General features: G+C 44.7%; 2 long non-coding RNA genes across 2 annotated transcripts in view; one reads left to right on the forward strand and one right to left on the reverse strand.

Moving 5' to 3' along the window:
- The window catches only part of LOC134296615 (uncharacterized), a 308069-nt gene that overhangs the window by 268559 nt on the left and 22051 nt on the right, over positions 1-17459 (reverse strand). The window lies entirely within an intron of this gene.
- Positions 3961-5071, forward strand: LOC134296614 (uncharacterized). The gene is made up of 2 exons (XR_010003409.1): positions 3961-4493; positions 4578-5071. It is a non-coding gene; the product is annotated as an uncharacterized LOC134296614 (long non-coding RNA).

Genomic DNA, 17459 nt, shown 5'->3' on the forward strand with positions numbered 1-17459 from the left:
TTTCTGCTTGTTCCTGTATGAACAGCAATTTTCTATATGTATATTTTCTGCATTACCCCATGCAGAGCATTAAGCATATATGCACATGGACATACTCATTGTGAGTAAAAATGTATAATTAACTCTACTTTCTTAACCAGCCACAATCACTAATATAAATGACAAAAGTTAGAACGTTGAATGAGTATTTCTAGAAATTAACTGGATTTTTTTTAGATCTATCAAAATGTCATAAATGATTGTTTCCTAATGTGGCATGTTTAGAACATTTACCAAATTGCTGTGTTAAGACCTTCTTCTGCCAGCAGGCATTTGGGGAAGGATAAGGGGCAGGCTTTGGGGAGGTTGTGGGTGGGATTGGTGGGGGTGAGTTTTAAAGCTATTTTAAGTGTATTTATTATATTTTAATCTGTTTTAATTGGGGTTTTTTAAATTTGTGTTGCGCTTTTAAAACTTAACTAAAGTGTGGGATTGTTAGACCCTTGAGTCCCCACTGGGAGAAAGGCAGGGTATAAATAAAGTTGATGATGATGATGATGATGATGATGATGATATGTTAAATGTCTTTTTTACAAGAGAATGATGGAATGCTAATTAAACTAGCCAAAAAAAGCACTGGGTTGATTTTTCAGGTTGCCCACACTCCCCATTGGTACTAAAAATGCCATCATTTATCACATTATATTTACAATACTGTATACTATCTATTATTCCACAGCATTTAGTATATTCCTTTACTTTACCAGGTCTGTTCTGTCAACATAGCTTGCATCCTTATTATTTTTACAAGCAGATCACAATGGAATACTGGTCTGCATAACTATACCTGTCACACAAAGCCTAAAACAGTATTCCATGCCTTTTGTAAAATTCAATTTCAGGGAATTCTTGCAATAAAAGCATGGGGGTTGCTATGACATAAACTTTATTGATATGTAGGCAGAAATTACCAGTTCCTCCTGTCAACATTACTCCTTCAAACACAAAAATAATTAGGAGATTGAAGTCCTGAAATTCTGTTAGAAGGATTTCTCACATGATGGATTGCCATATTATAATAATCTAGTCATACTACAATACGTTGACCTATCAGATCTAGTGCTAAGCTATCGTCCTTGCAAGACCCTAAGACTCAAACCTAGGGCTGATTTGTATGGCCATAATATATGTTTATTTTGCAAATATTTAAACGTTATTTTATTGCCATATATTTGATGATTTTGGATTTCACTTCCATCTGATTTTTTATTTCTGTTTTTACACATAATATGTTTTAATGTTGTGGATATTTAAATTATGGAACTGACTATCACAGGATGTGATAGCCACCTAAAGACGTTAATGGCTACTGGCCATATTAGCTAGCTATTCCCCCATTATCAGAACGAGTGGTACTTTTTGAATGGCAGCTACTGGAAAACACAAATAGGCAGGCAAGGTGGAATAGACTTGTGTCTTATCCAACCGACCTTCTTACAGTTTTGTGTAACCCTGTAAATCAATGAAAATACTGAATATACTTCATTCACTTGATTCTAGTTCTAGTGCCATAATAAACATGTTTCTGATTAAGGTGACTTTTATTATTTTTAGGCCCACTATGTTTTCTGTTTGCTATTCTGAAAGACAAAAAAAAAAGCCAACTAGAACTCTGAAGCCTAAGGTTTGAATCTCCACTCAGCCACAGAAACCCACTGAGTGGCCTTGAACAAACAACCTTTTTTTTCTGTGATGGGTTCACCTTAGCTGGAAACAACTTGAAGGCAAAGAAGGAGAGAAAAAGAGGAAGAAAAAGAAGAGGAAGAATTGTGTCCAACAGCAACCTAGCTGCATACAACAGTACTGAAAAAATTGGTAGATGTGTGAGATGGCATGAGCCTTTTCATCTGTATCTGCAACAGTCACAAGCAAGAATGGAATCTGATCTGAAAAGAGTGGGAAGGACATTTATATTCATTACAACCATAAGCCACCTTCCTTGCCACATTTGACAAACCTGTACTGCCTTTAGAATCTCTTCATTCTCCAGATGCTTTTCTTACCTGGTACCATAAATTTTCAAGATTGCCATTTAGGCTCTATGAAGAAAAATCAATTGCTACAACTATGTATTTTTAATGACACACTCCACAAAGCATGATGAACCTTTAAATCTATAGCGAGGCTATAAATGTGAGACACTCTTCATAACATATCATATTCTGCCTATAAAATGTTATTTAAACAGATTGCTTCGAAAGGAACCTACCTTTATTATATCATTAGTTTAGTGTGGATTTCCAAAGTGTGGTGAGTAACCATGACAGAAAAAATATTGCTTCACTGAAAATGATGTGAACCTAATCTAACAGAAATTGATTACACAACAGACACATACATACACAGGGAAACATAGATACATACAAACACACACACACACACAAACCAAATTGCATCAATATATCTGCTTCTAATAAATGACTTACCTAAATCATAGGAATTGATTGTGTTGTTTATCTATATTTATGTTCAAATCTGAAATAAATACATTTGGCCTAAAGGTGTGAATATTGCAAAAAGGTGAAAATAATTATGGACTGTGGAATTTACATATGCCAAAATGCCAATAGTTCATTTTAAGTGCAGAGGTAGCATTAGTCTAAGCCAATGTCAAACGTTTGAGGAAGACAGCACTTGCACACCCTTAAAACTCAGTTGCAAAGCAGTCCAGCATGGACTTCAAAAGAGAGGCATCACTTCATTTAAAACTCTGGCAAATCTATGTGCCATCTGCATAAATGTGATAATGAAAACCCAAATCAGAAATTTCAAAAAAAACCAGAGAGTATATAAAGGGGAACGGATGTGTGGTACCCCTACAGTTGGAAGAGAAGCTTTTGAAGTAGATCCTCAAAATGAAACAGAGGTGGGCTGGTCAAACAAAAAAGATCTAAACCAGAACAGAGTGTTTCCATTATTCCCAATGATCCTGACTGTAATCATAAAATCTAATGATCAAAAATGCCAAAGGCTGCAGAGACATCCAGAAGGATCAACACAGATGTTTGATGTTAAGCCTTAGGCACTAGAATATAATTCATTATGCACTACATGCAGCCCAACAAAGGATTTCAGGTAGTCCACGATGATGACCTGGCAGAGCACACCCTGAGCAACAACACCATGGCCTGAGGAAGCTACAGTCTCAATGCTGGCCCTCTCCCCTCAAGCTGGAACCAAGAATGGGAGCCAGGCCCTGGTGCCCAAACCCCAGCACCTCCTCTTCTGCTCCCACAAATGGGGTTCTTCCAGCTGTCCCTCACTGTTCCTCCAGCTACCCCAAATCAATCCACCCACCTTGGTCAGTACTGAAGACAGTATTGTCTTCTGTCTGTACAAGCTGTTGTTAACTTGAGGTGCTGTACATTGTTAACAAATATCTCATTTTCTGGCACGTCTTTACAGTTACATATCCTCTCTGCTGGTGATGCGCTCAGAGGCTCCAAGTTGCTGCTGGGTGGATAGGAGAGGCACATTGGAAGGACAGTTGGCTCTTCAGCCCGGCAACTCAGGTTCCCTTGGGTGATGCATGTAGTTAGTGTATACCAGCTGTAGTGTTGGGCAATGAGCACACTGAGTCAAAACCGACAGTGAGAGAGGGGCAAGGAAGCAGGAGGTTCAGAGGTGGCTTCCCTGGCAACCTTGGAAAACACAGAGGAAGTCCTGTGTTCAGGACTGTGGGAGGGATGCCAAGGGTTCAGTGGGCAGGTTTCCCCAAGAGTAAGGTCCTCCCCCAGCCCCAGTCCTGGACATGCAGCGCGAAGAAATTTAACCTATTTAATTTTCGCCCATACCTACTGCCAAATTGTACAGGTCTGATTTACTACATGTGTCAAGTCCATTTCATTGGGGTGTGTTATACAAAACTCTGACTAAAATGGGTCAAAGATATCATATATAGCCAGAGAAGGCATATGTTATGATTGAGCCTCATGGCTCTGCTACTGGGAAGCGTGGGCGTAAGACTCCTCGAGAGTCAGATACTCTCGAGGAGCGAGAAAGAAAGAGGCTGCGAGATATCTTTGCAGAACCATCTGACGAGGATTCTTTTGAGGGGTTTACAGAGAGAATGGAGGAAGAGGTGGTGAGCTCGGAAGAGGATGAGATGGATTGGACTTGGGTAAGGGAGGAATTGGGTGCCACTGGCAATGATGGGATGGAAGATGATTGAGGACCTTCAGGACTAGACCCATGGACAAGCTGGAGGGATGGGACGGGATCCACAGCTGGGGATGCTGTGGGGCGTAGTCAGAGGTGTTCCAGCTCTGATGAGGAAAGTGATGAGGAAACGCCCGGGTTAAGGAGGGCAGCTGATAGTGATGAGGACTTGTAACTGGCATAAAATGGGGTTTGGGAGCAATTGCAAATTGCGTTGGGCAAGGTAATCTGGACGAACGCTTGGGATCTGTGTGGGACGTTTTCCTGAAGACGGGTGTGTTTCGTGTGCTGACTACGTAAGTTGTTTTGGAATTTGGGTTCAGACGGCGGGAGGAATTGTGTGGGCTTTTGTTTGTGCAACCTCTGCTTAATCTCAATAGCTTTGACCTTCCGTCGTCTTCTTGACGGACGCCATCTGCTACTCTGGATTTACGGACTGAACTGACTACGGGCTCGGATTCTCCTACCTGGACTTGGTGAACTACAAACGTCTGCTTCTGCCTTACGACCTTCGGAAAGAACTGGGACTACGCTACTGCTTCAATCCTCGGCTGTTGTGTTTGTATTGGAACCTTGCCTGCTGTGTGGAGGAGTAACTTCTAAGTTACTCAAAACATAGTGCTGGCAGCAGAGAAGCATCTGCTGCCAATTAGTTTCATTCTTTTGAACTCTTTGTTCACCAGTTTCTGTTTTGTTTATTCTCAGGCTGAAGCAAGCTGTTTTGATTTTGTCCGGATTAAACTCCGGTTTAATCCGGTTTATCTTTTGAATGTTTTTCTTGCCCCTTTTTGCTTTTTAAGGCCAGTGTTGCCTAGCCCTTGTCTTTTACGGGCATTTTGAGTTCTGTAAATCCAATAAACTCTGTTATCTTTGATTCTGTGGCGTTCTGTCCTTGACAGATTGCCCAACGCCCATAAAAAAGTTTTACTGCAGTAATAAATCTCGTCAAGAAGACGATGGAGGAGTTAAAGGCTCAATTTGAGCAGTTACAAATGGCCTTTAATGCTACTCAAGTAGCTCATTCGGTTAAAGGACATGTTTTGACTCCGGAACGCTTTGATGGATCCAGGTGCAAATTGCCAACTTTTTTAGCACAAGTTGAGCTTTATTTTTCCCAGCTCAGTGCTCAAGCTTACCCTACGGACACTAGCAAGGTGGCTTTTATTTTGAGTTTGTTGACTGGTCCCGCAGGACAATGGGCCACTAATTTGATTTTGGGGAATGACCCTGTCAAGGACAATTTGATTAATTTCAAGAAGCTACTAACTGACACTTTTGGGGATCCCCTCCGTACGGAGAATGCTGGGTGGGCTCTGTATCGGCTGAAACAGGGAAAGGGGACTGTGTTGGATTACTTAAATAAGTTTAATTTGTACCGGCATCAGCTAGACTGGGGGGAAAATGCATTTATGCTTTTGTTTACTGCTGGTTTAAATGATTACCTCCAGGACGAATTGGCACGCTTGGAGCCGGCCGAAAGTTGGGATGCCTTAGTAGCTAAAGTGCTGCGCTTGGACGCCAGGTTCGAGTCCCGAAAACACTCTAAAGCAATGTGTGCGCCACCTATGCATGTAACCAAGGCACCTGTGGTAATGGGGGAAGAGCCCATGGAGCTTGGGGTATTTAAAAAGCTGTCTACAGAAGAAAAGAACCGTAGGAGGCAGCTGGGGCTGTGTTTGTATTGTGGGAATGCTGGGCATTTTGCCAAAAATTGTAATGTGAAACCTTCCCAGCTTTCGGGAAAAGGCCAGCCCTAGTGCGACGTGAGTCCAACGCATTAGGGCTTTTAAAGCAGTCAACTGAGGGGAAGAAGCATGTTTTCGTACCCATTACGTTATCTGTTGGGGGAAAGGAACTTGTTTCTACTTTGGCACTGCTGGACTCAGGGGCTACGGTCTCATATGTGGACATTGAATTTGCTAGGAAGCATGGCATTCCTATAGTGCGCAAGGCATGCGACGTGTGGGTGGAGGGAGCGGATGGGAGACTGCTGGAGACTGGGGTGGTTAACCATGAGACCTCAGCAGTAATGTGGGAAGTACAGGGAGTAACGGGAACGTTTGTGTGGGATATTACGAGCTTGCCCAGATACGATGTGATCCTGGGGATGGATTGGCTAGCTGTAGTAAATCCACAAGTGGACTGGGTGACGCGTAAGCTGACCTTAAAGAGGCAGGAATGTTGTACTCTGAACACCACTCAGCCTGATATGGAGGGAGTGCCTGCTGAGTATGGGGAATTCGCAGATGTATTTTGTAAAAAAGAAGCGGACAAGCTACCACCGCACAGGCCATATGATTGCGCCATTAAGCTAGCGGAGGGTGAGAGATTGCCAGCGGGAAGGCTGTACGCCTTGACTGTACCGGAAAGGCAAGCTTTAAGAGAGTTCCTAGATGAGAATTTAGCTAAGGGGTTTATTCGCCCATCTAGCTCGCCAACTGCGGCGCCTGTATTCTTTGTTGCCAAGAAGACTGGGGAACTCAGGTTGGTTTGCGACTATCGGATCCTTAATAAGTACACCATTCGGGATAGGTACCCGCTACCTCTAATCTCGGAATTACTATCAAGGGTGCAAGGGGCTAAGGTCTTTACCAAGCTCGACCTGCGGGGGGCGTATAACTTAATCAGGATACGGGAAGGTGATGAATGGAAGACGGCATTTAACATGTGTTTCGGATGCCACGAGTTCCGTGTCATGCCTTTTGGGCTTTGCAATGCGCCTGCAGTCTTCCAGAGGTTCATAAACGATGTATTTAGGGACCTAATTGACCAATTTGTGGTGATTTATTTGGATGATATCTTGATTTTTTCTAAGGACGAAAAAGAACATCGCCAGCATGTCAAGCAGGTTCTGCACCGTCTGCGGGCTAATGGGCTCTTTGCCAAGGCTTCTAAATGCGTCTTTCATGTGCCTGAAGTGGAGTTCCTAGGCCATTTCGTTTCAGGGAGGGAACTCAAGATGGACCCACATAAGGTTGACGCAGTCAACTCATGGCAGGAGCTCAAGACTAAGAAGGACGTTCAGAGGTTCTTAGGCTTCGCTAATTACTACCGGGAGTTTATCCCAAATTTTGCCAAGCTCACGGTGCCTTTAACGCAGCTCCTGCGTAAGAAACAGCCTTTTGTGTGGGGGCGGGAAGCTCACGACGCGTTTGTGCAACTCAAGTCTAGCTTTCAGGCAGACAACATACTAACACATCCTGATGTAGACAAACCGTTCGTGGTAGAAGCGGACGCTTCTAGCTACGCGTTGGGGGCTGTACTGTCTCAAAGAGATTCCTCAGGGACCTTGCGTCCCTGTGGATTTTACTCTCGGCAACTAACACCATTTGAGCAGAACTATACTATATGGGAGAAGGAGTTATTGGCGATTAAGGTGGCGTTTGAGGTGTGGCGGCACTGGCTAGAGGGGGCACGGCACCAAATCGTGGTCAGGTCTGATCACAAGAATTTGGAGCACTTGCAAACGGCTAAAAAACTTAACCAGCGTCAAATCCGATGGGCTTTGTTTTTCTCCAGGTTTAATTTCAAAGTTCAATTCGTGGAAGGGAAGGCGAACTTGCGGGCCGATGCCTTGTCCCGCAAGCCTGAGTTTAAGACCAATGAGCAGGTAGTATGTCAGACCATTTTGCCTACTGCCTCTCTATGTATTGTAGAAAATGGGGTCGGGTTACATGAGCAGATACTTGAGGCTCAGAGGGAAGATGTGTGGACTCAGGAACAACTCATGCTGTTGTCAGCAGGGAACCGTACCATACTGCCTCACTTGCAAGATCAAAACGGAGTATTGGTACGCAGGGGACAGGTCTATGTACCAGTGGGGGCCCTCAGATTGGAGGTGATTAGAGCCCACCACGATGAACCCATGGCTGGGCACTTTGGCAGATTCAAGACCGTGCAGCTCATCACCAGGAGCTACTGGTGGCCAAAGATGCGGCAAGACATTCTGCGCTTTTGTGACAGCTGCGCCGTTTGCCAGCAAAGTAAGACGCCTGTTGGGCGCCCTAGAGGGTTGTTGTCGTCTCTATCTGTTCCTGAGAGGCCATGGCAAATCATTTCCATGGATTTCATTTCGGATTTGCCTAAGTCTGGGGGTTACACTTGTATTTGGGTGGTGGTGGATTTGTTTAGCAAACTGGCTCATTTTATTCCTTGCTCGACCATTCCGGCGGCCCCTACGTTGGCGTTATTGTTTACTAAGCACATCTATCGCTTGCACGGAGCTCCTGAGGTGATTATTTCTGATAGGGCTCCACAATTTGTGTCACGCTTTTGGAAACACTTCCATGCGTGCTTAGGTACCAAGTTAAACGTCTCCTCAGCGTTTCATCCGCAGACGGATGGCCAATCGGAACGGGTTAATGGGCTGTTAGAGCAATATTTACGTTGTTTTTGTTTAGATCAACCCACTGCTTGGGTGAAATGGCTACCGGTGGCGGAGTTCGCTTACAACAACGCGGTGCACACGTCTAGTCAGCATATGCCGTTTGAACTAACTTATGGTTTTCATCCACGGGGAGGTGTGGCGCCGTCGACCATGGTGGTCTCCGCTGACCCAGTGTACCGCTCCTCAGAGATGGCTGCGTTGCATGATGTTGCCCGTCGCCTACTGTTGGAAGCTAAGGCAAAGCAAAAGACTCAGGCCGACCGTCGTAGGCAGGCAGGGGAGGAGTTGGAAGAAGGGGATTTGGTGTGGTTGTCTTCCAAGCACATTAAACAGGCTGGGGGAAAGTTTGCGCCTCAGTATTTGGGTCCCTTTCCTATAGTTAAAAAGATCTCTTCCGTTGCGTTTCGCTTGCGTTTACCATCTAGCTTAAAGATCCATCCAGTTTTCCATCGTTCGCTGTTAAAACTAGATACCTCCAGTCGTCGTGGTGCCATAGCGGAGGATATCACTGCCACCTCTCCGTCTTCGGGGGAGGAGGCCTTTGTGAGAGGGGATAGTGTTATGATTGAGCCTCATGGCTCTGCTACTGGGAAGCGTGGGCGTAAGACTCCTCGAGAGTCAGATACTCTCGAGGAGCGAGAAAGAAAGAGGCTGCGAGATATCTTTGCAGAACCATCTGATGAGGATTCTTTTGAGGGGTTTACAGAGAGAATGGAGGAAGAGGTGGTGAGCTCGGAAGAGGATGAGATGGATTGGACTCGGGTAAGGGAGGAATTGGGTGCCACTGGCAATGATGGGATGGAAGATGATTGGGGACCTTCAGGACTAGACCCATGGACAAGCTGGAGGGATGGGACGGGATCCACAGCTGGGGATGCTGTGGGGCATAGTCAGAGGTGTTCCAGCTCTGATGAGGAAAGTGATGAGGAAACGCCCGGGTTAAGGAGGGCAGCTGATAGTGATGAGGACTTGTAACTGGCATAAAATGGGGTTTGGGAGCAATTGCAAATTGCGTTGGGCAAGGTAATCTGGACGAACGCTTGGGATCTGTGTGGGACGTTTTCCTGAAGACGGGTGTGTTTCGTGTGCTGACTACGTAAGTTGTTTTGGAATTTGGGTTCAGACGGCGGGAGGAATTGTGTGGGCTTTTGTTTGTGCAACCTCTGCTTAATCTCAATAGCTTTGACCTTCCGTCGTCTTCTTGACGGACGCCATCTGCTACTCTGGATTTACGGACTGAACTGACTACGGGCTCGGATTCTCCTACCTGGACTTGGTGAACTACAAACGTCTGCTTCTGCCTTATGACCTTCGGAAAGAACTGGGACTACGCTACTGCTTCAATCCTCGGCTGTTGTGTTTGTATTGGAACCTTGCCTGCTGTGTGGAGGAGTAACTTCTAAGTTACTCAAAACATAGTGCTGGCAGCAGAGAAGCATCTGCTGCCAATTAGTTTCATTCTTTTGAACTCTTTGTTCACCAGTTTCTGTTTTGTTTATTCTCAGGCTGAAGCAAGCTGTTTTGATTTTGTCCGGATTAAACTCCGGTTTAATCCGGTTTATCTTTTGAATGTTTTTCTTGCCCCTTTTTGCTTTTTAAGGCCAGTGTTGCCTAGCCCTTGTCTTTTACGGGCATTTTGAGTTCTGTAAATCCAATAAACTCTGTTATCTTTGATTCTGTGGCGTTCTGTCCTTGACAGCATACATTGGGAAAGGTCATCTCTCTCTGAAAATTTGGAAATTTATTTATTTATTTATTTATTTACAGTATTTATATTCCGGCCTTCTCACCCCGAAGGGGACTCGGGGCGGATCACATTATAACACACATAGGGCAAACATTCAATGCCCATAAACACATCAAACAGAGACTGAGAGACACACGCAGAGGCAAGTTAACCTTCTTTTGAGGGGATGTTCGATTCTGGCCACAGGGGGGAGCAGCTGCTTCATCATCCACACTGACGGCACTTCCTCATTCCAGGTCGTAAATTAGTTAATCTTGCCTCCCCACTTTATAAGTGGTACCTTATCTCCTACTTGATAGATGCAACTATCTTTCGGGTTGCTAGGTCAGCAACGAGCAGGGGCTATTTTTTATTTTTAATTGACGTGTGCTCACCCCGCCACGGGCTGGCCTCGAACTCATGACCTCATGGTCAGAGTGATTTAAGGCAGCTGCTCAACAGCTGCGCCACAGCCCGGCGCAGAAATAGGAGAGGCAACACAGGGCAATACTTAGCACCAATGGAAGAATCCAGAGAACTTTTTTTTAACAGAGGACATGAGGCAGCATGCTTGAAGCAGCTCATGAAAATATCCCTTAAAAAGAACAATTTATCAAATGTAAGACCAAAGGGCTAGATAAAGAAAGGCAGGGAGGGAGGGACTCAGTAGCACAGGAATTGGGAGAAGAGAAAAACACAATCTGATCTGTAATTTACTGCAACATTGTAAATTGCTGTGAATTACATTCAGGAGATGAGATGAGACATTACTCTAAATAAATAAATGTGGATGGTCCTTTTTCTTCACTGACCTTTCCCCCCATACTCTTTAAAAAGTAAACCAATGGCCTTAATTTGTGGATTTTGTTTCCACAATGTGAACATTTTTCCTCTGACATTAATTCTAGTCATGTCCGACTCTGGGGGTTGGTGCTCATCTCCATTTCTAAACCGAAAAGCTGGCGTTGTAGTTTAGGAAAGATAACAAATAGCCATTCTTAACTTTATTCTTCATAGAGCATATATCTACTGGGTTGTTGTATGTGTTTCGGGCTGTGTGGCCATGTACCAGAAGTATTCTCTCCTGACGTTTCGCCCACATCTATGCCTGCCATAGATGTGGGCGAAATGTCAAGAGAGAATACTTCTGGATCATGGCCACACAGCCCGAAACATATACAACAACCCTGTGATCCTGGCCATGAAAGCCTTCGACAACACATATATCTACTATAAATCCAGTAGCTTCCTCCTGCAGAATTATAGGGTTTGTAGTTCAGTGAGGCCCAGGGCCTCTCTGGCTAAGCAGTTTAAAGGCCCCTCCCTAAACTACAAACCCCAGAATTCTGCAGGAAGCAGCAACTGGATTTAACGTGGATAGGTGCTCTGGTGTGATGAGGTGCCTTGAGAGAGAGTGGAGGAGAGGAAGAGAAAGCCAGATAACCCCCATCCCCGGATGTCACTTCTGTGCCAGTTTGCTAGCACAAAAGTGCCTGAACCTCACTGCACCAGATGAGTGCTTGGACCATGATGCAATCAGGGGCTATTTATGAATTTTGCCTATTGGTGGCTGGGGACAATTTTGTCATAGGGAGGTGATGGACTGGTAATGATTATCAAACAATGTTGTGTAATAGGGTCAGTAATAGTCCTGCTTCTGTGCCAGTTTCCATCTCCATGTGACCAAGTCCTCGGTATTTTAATAAACCAGTAACTGCTATTTGTTGCACTAAAAAAATCACAATGTCACCAGTTATCTTATTTTAAAGGCTCTATAGTAGTTACCTATCTCATTACTACCAAAGTAATGTGTCGATGGGTATCATTATTAATTCTAATGCATTATATCAAACTTCTGAGTTAAACAGAAAGTTCTCACATGTTTAAGTGCATGTTTTCAGTGCTAAACATCCACATGATGTCATGAGATACTAGGGAATAGGTATGTGTATTATAAATGAATCTTGAGGAGGAGTTATATTGTCCAGTATGAAATTCCTTACTATATTTTTATATAATATATAACTCATCTGCTTAATGCAGTCTCTACAAAATTACACTGATTCTTTTGGATGGTTTAGATAAGCCTCCCAACCATTACCACACATGTGAGCTAGGTAAACTGGATCTTCCTGCACACTGCATGACTTTCCTTTAATTCATCCTGATTTTGAACACTCAGCACTACTTTGGAAATAAGAATCATATTGTTTTCTGCATTATTCTACCAGCCTTTCAATCAAGGATATAGTTTTCTTAAAACTTGTATAGGTAGCTATTAAATAGCAATAGTCTCTCCAGTCTAGTGTTTATGGTAAGGACCTGAAATAAATTGAAAATTTTCCGATCTCTGAACATAAATGCTCTGTATGTGAATATCCTAGCAACATAGAAAGCAAAGCTGTCAAGCAAGCAAGATTAAGAATCACTGGTGGGTTTTTTCCCCTTTCTGAGTAGGTTTGTTAAGAAACATTGACAATCATTGTGAATCACTCATATTTTTTTAAAGGAGATAGAAAAGAAAGAGTGCTGAGATGACATGGCATATGTGTTTCAAATGAAAAAGGGTGAATGAATGTTGCCATTTATGGGTCAGCCATCCTTTCTCATGCATTTACTAGATTCATTTATGCAGTTGGGAGAAACTTTAACCCATTCAGCATTTAATCTTAAAATAAGATCAAAAAGGTATATAGAACAGAGACAGGAAAAGCATAAAAATAATGGATAAACAAACTTACTATTCTTTATTGATCTAAAGGTCAGTTCTACTCAAGACCTGTTTAGACATTCTATATACTCTAGTTGGAGTAAACACATGAAGAAGAGACTATACTATCCCATCTGCCTCCTTTACTACCTCTTCATATCCACAAAGCAATAGTCTAAGGATAAGCTACCTCCTATGCATGGAAGTTCTCATTGCAACAGGAACTCTATAGAGGCGTTCAAAATACAGTTGTGGGGAGATGGGGTTGGGACATTCTAATAGTAAATGTCAGTGGTGCTGATGGTCAATCCTTTTTGGAATTTAGTTAACTTCCAAGGAGCTAGGAAGAGAATTCAGTATCTGGAAGAGCTCCTTTGGAGTTTAGACTAAAATCCAGAATGGATTTGCACCTCATTTATTGGCAAGACAGCCTACCCCTTGCTAGTGGAGCATTCTAGTTCTGTTGTTAGTGTTCTCCTCTCACACAGATCAATAGTCTGAAACAGGGATTGTCAATTCTCCACGTGATCCAGAACTCAAAAAATTAGTAACATCTTTCATTCTCTCCTGCTCAGATTTCATTGTCATTTTATTTTCCACAGCTTTTATGTGGAAAGGAAAGGGGGCATTTTGAAAGGAGGGTTTGGGATCCTGTCTGTCCCAGTCATGCCACTTTTCACAACCTTCCACCATGAGCACAGCCATCTTTGAAGAGTAATAGTTGCAGAGTTTTTCACTACTGCTATAAGGAGACCTTGGGATCTATGAATTACATTAGAGGTGGGGATAATGTAGTCCTCCTGATGCTCCTGGCTTTCCTCACTACTGGCCAAGCTGGCTATAGCCACTGAGAATTATAGTTCAACAACATCTAGAGGACTCTACAGTTCCCACCAGTGGTGTAGGGCTCATCCAGACAGGGCCCATAATGCAGGAGCTCCCACGGTTTTACCGGAAGGTGTCCAAATGACACCTCAAGGAAAACCCTGCTTTGTCCCAAATTAATTTGATACTTCATTCCTGGGACTACCAAGGGGTCAGTCCGCTCATCCCAATTCGCTTCTTCGGGTTCTTCATCCCCTCCTAACTCTCCCCCCAACCCTTTAAAATAAAATAATAACTTACCAGGCCACCATTAGGTCTGCATGCTTCCTGGAATGTACCAATGTAACGTTAGGAGAGGGAGGGTAAATTGCTCCTCTCCCCCCCCCCCCACTTCCTCACACAACATTGTGTCCCCCTCCACTAACCTGGTGGTCCATCTTATTTTATTTTTAACTCATTATATATGTTAAAAGAGTTTTTATGGTTTAATGTATTGTCTTGCTTAATGTAATTGTTTTTATAATGTCGATTTTACTGTGTTTTTATTGCAATACGTTTTACTTGTTTTACTTTGTCTAGCGTTTTTTGGGCCTTTTTCCTGTGTTAGCCACCCCGAGTCCCTGCCAGGAGATGGTGACGGGATAGAAAAATAAAGTTACTTACTTACTTACTTGCATTTGTATGTTCCAGGAAGCATGCAGAGAGGTCTAATGGTAGCCCAGTAATTTTTCCTTTGATTTTAGGGGAGGGCAACACATGGGAAAGCCCGTTTCTTTTGGGTGCTTTATTTTGTTTATTGTGGATATTGGACTTCACCCCATGTTAGCTGCCCCAAGTCCCTGTGGGGTGATGGAGATGGGATATAAAAATAAAATTGTTATTGTTGTTGTTGTTGTTGTTGTTGTTGTTGTTGTTGTTGTTGTTGTTGTTCCCCAAGGCAGAGAAACTAGCATTGTAGCTGATCTTTCACTTTTGGCAATGGTCACTATCACAAGACACTATGTGCATCCCAGTTTCAGTCCCCCACCCCCCAATGATCCTCCCAACCCTAGCTAAGCCATCAATAGCTCTTGATTTTACAGTGTTCCCATAATCTACCTTAGAGCAAAGTATTCCTTCTGGTTCGGTGCCAGCATGCTGGCACTAACGTGATGCCAGGAGGCAGGATTCTCCTCTTTTCACTCTCACTATTCCGAAACTGGCTGTTTTCCTTTTGTTTTATATATAATTTTGCCTTTTTTGTTTTGCTTTAAATGCTTAAATTGTGCAGTTGTGATGATGATGATGATGATGATGATGATGTGATGACTCATGGGCCATGTAGTTTCGTTCCCAGCACTGTTGAGACAGATGAAGAGGAAAACTTAGGTTTCCCACCGTTTCAGCCAGAATTGGAGCCCTTGCACCTGCAGGAGATTTGCCTTCCAGAAGTCTGCCAAACAAGCCTTGAGCCGAAATCTCCCCCATTTTCTCGCCGTGATTATTATAAACAACAGAAAGGCGCTCAGGAGGCGTCTCGCAGGAGCGCTAGGATTGCTGCCAGGCATTCAGCTGATTAAGCCTGCTTCCCATGGGAAACTTTAGGGAGTCATGCATCTGGACACAGAGAAGGGCTTTCGGTTCTGGTTCCCCAGAGAATTGTTCTTTGGCGGGAAAACGAGACCCTATTTAGGTGTTTTGCCCACGTAGGAATCTTGCGGAGTCAATTCGTCAGCTTCGGGAGTAGGTTGTGTGTGGACTGCGCTACTCCCGCGTCCAAGTCCTTTGCTCCCGTTTCCAGCCTTGCCTTGCTTCCCAGGACCTTGCCTTGCTCCACGGACCTTGCCTTGCCTTTCGGACCTCGCCACGTATTTGCCACGGATCCTGTTCTTGCTCCTCGTTTCTTGTTGCCTTGAATTAAGCCTAGTGTTCCAAGAATCAAGTTTACTTCCTAGCCTTGCTTAAGCTTCATGGACTAAAGGACCTTGTCATCTCCCCTCACTTTGCTTGGCAAAGTGAGTGTTTCGGTTACTGGATTACAACTTTGGACCTTAATATTTCATATTGGACATTGTTTCTTTGGACTAATTTTGACCTTTCCTGAAAGGTCTACTTCTGGACTATTTTCTACACTTGTTTTTATTAACTTTATATATTTCCACAATAAAGATATTAGATAGATTCTGGCCTCTGTGTATGGTTGTTGGTGCTCTGCAGCCTGGGTCCTGACAGTTTGACTCCGCCACCTTAAGCACCAATTAACCTAGGCCAGAATGTCTACCGGAGCCGGGCCGGGAGACCAGCCACTCAGCTACACCATCGCCAAGGATGAAGTGAACAGAATCCGTGATATGATCCATGCGCAGGAGGGAGAAATACGGGGCTTGAAGGAACGCGGAACCCGTCTCCCTGCCCTGGCATTGCCAACCAAGTTTTCTGGAGAAGCTTCCATGGTTCACGTTTTCCGCCGTCAATGCCAGGCATACCTAGAAGCCCGTCATGCCGAGTTTCCCAAAGAAGACATCAAGGTGGCGTGGATTTACAGTCTCCTGGACGGCCCCGCGGCCAATTGGGCCACGGCGCTGTTCGATGAAGCCTCCCCACACCTAAGTTCCGCGCAAAACTTCCTAAATCACCTTAAGGCGACTTGGGGGATCGAGGACAATTTAGAGGCGGCCGGCCACAAACTCCGACGCCTTTCTCAAGGGGACAGGCCCTTGTCCCAGTACATAGCCGAGTTCCGAGTGCTGGCTCAAAGCACCGGTTGGAATGACATAGCCCTCAGAGGACAGTTTCGGGAGGGTCTCAATATCGAGATGTTGGAAGAAATCTCCAAGGTGGATCCTCCGAACTCTCTTGAAAGACTTATTGACCAATGTTTACGAGCCGAAGTCATGCTTGCCAACAGAAAACAATGGCTCCGAGGCCAGAGTGGGAGAGCTGGGGCAAAACCTCCCGCTCCTGCCGGCGTCCAACCACGTCCAGTGTGGAGACCCCCGCCACCAGCCCCATACCCCAGAGAAAGCGGGGAGGTGCCAATGCAATTGGGCAATGTGCGCCCCAGGTTAGACGTTGCCGAGAAGGCCCGCCGCCAACGTTTAAACCTCTGTTGGTACTGCGGAGACGGGGGCCACTTTGCCAGAGAGTGCCCAGCCAAAAGAAAGCCCGCCGCTCGTTTGGCGGCGGCGTCCTCCGTGGAGTCGGAGATGGCCGAGGCGGCTGGCGCAAAGCCGGCGGGGGAAGCCAACGACCGGGCGTAGAGAGGCTCGCCAACCCGGTCAGAACCCCCACTCAAGAGCCGCCAACCGGGGTCCTATTTCTCCTAGTGGTCACCTTGTGGTCAGCGAAAAAAGGACCCGTCATGATCCACGCCATGATAGACTCAGGAGCAACAAACAATTTCATTGATAGAGAGTATGCCGACTCTCTGGGATTACAATATCATGATTTCAAGAACGCCCGGGTGGTGCAAGCCATAGATGGCCGTCCCCTAAAGACAGGTCCAGTAAGCCAATGGACTGAACCCACCAGAATGTGGATAAGGGAACATATGGAAGAGATTTCCTTCTTTGTTACCGAGGTTCCTCATTTCCCTGTGATTCTAGGGATTCCATGGCTGACACTCCACGACCCCA

The sequence above is a fragment of the Anolis carolinensis genome, chromosome 2 (assembly GCF_035594765.1).
Source record: "Anolis carolinensis isolate JA03-04 chromosome 2, rAnoCar3.1.pri, whole genome shotgun sequence".
NCBI lineage: Eukaryota > Metazoa > Chordata > Lepidosauria > Squamata > Dactyloidae > Anolis > Anolis carolinensis.